Consider the following 1305-nt stretch of genomic DNA (forward strand, 5'->3'; position numbering starts at 1 on the left):
ATGTTGTGTGTTGAAATCTGAAAAAATTTAGGGGGAGAAGGTAGACCCTTAAGCTAGGCCTTGAAGGTCAAAATTGGATTTGGCCATCAGGAGACTGCAATGTCCAGTGCAGCTCTGGAACTTCACTGAGGGCAAATGGTGGAGGATGAAGTGAAGACAAGTTACAAAAGCTGAGGTCAGGTGTAGCCCTCTGTCCAGATGGGAGAAAGGAACTGCTCAACTATGGCAGCGTGTTTATTCATACACTTGGCAGTTGATATCAGGTGAACCTCATTTGCCTAACAACTGTCTTGCCTCTCACACCCACGTTCTTGGGGCTGTAGCCTGTTCTCCTGGGTGCTCCATGCCCTCGGGTGTTTCTCTTGGGCTCTGAACATGTGAAGATCTCCACTTCAGCCTGAAAGGTTATAAATCACGGGACCAAGCAAACAGCAAAGGTCCTGAGACAGAAATGCACACAGTACTGCGAATAAAGAGGAAATTGTCTTGTTTGCAGGAAGAGTTCGTGTAGTCTTTGTCACTGGAAGCAATTTCCCTTGAAAGTAATGGCTCCACTTGTGCCCTGGAACCACACCCACGAGTTCATGGGTTTTCCATGCTGAGGCATGCAGAGAGGCAGAAGTCAGTGTAGTCCGCCAGAGCACAGAGGAGAGAGCTAGCTGCAGTGCTGCTACTTTCCTTGGGATTGGAACTGAGCCTAGATCATGAGAGAATTCTGAAGCAGATGCTAGAGTGCAGGAGCCAGTTTTACGATAACTCACCTTCAGAAACACTTTTTTCCCCAAGTTTAGGAAATCAATTGGATGAGGAAGGTTTGAACACACTCCTGCAAAGACAACATTTTAACCAACTAATAAGCTTTGTGGCTAAATGGGTGCTGTTGAAAGGGATCCGGCTGGTGGAAAGCAGCAAAGCAGGAGACTGTTGGAATAAGAGCCCTGTGTTCATCGATCATGATGTGGGAAGTTCAAGCCCTGACATTCAACAGGATACTTAGCTTTCAGCAATTTTTTTTAAAATCACATAACAAAAAGTTGCATTTTAATAAGTGAAGGAAATTCATTCAAACATCTTTTTTTTTTCTTTGATGTCTATTTAAACTTATGAATAAAGAATGAAGGAGAGACTAGCTTATGTGTTAGCTTTGAAATTACACTGCACATGTCTGTGTACATGAAGAAAGCAAGTAGATTTAGCAGATTGGGGTGATATTTCAAATTCCTGCTTGTGTGAGCATTGGTGGATGTCAGGGAGGAAAATCACTTTTTCCCTGTTCCCTACCAGGCTTTAACTATTCCATTTTAT

This window comes from Octodon degus, unplaced genomic scaffold (genome assembly GCF_000260255.1).
Source record: "Octodon degus isolate 3935 unplaced genomic scaffold, OctDeg1.0 scaffold00099, whole genome shotgun sequence".
NCBI classification, from domain to species: domain Eukaryota; kingdom Metazoa; phylum Chordata; class Mammalia; order Rodentia; family Octodontidae; genus Octodon; species Octodon degus.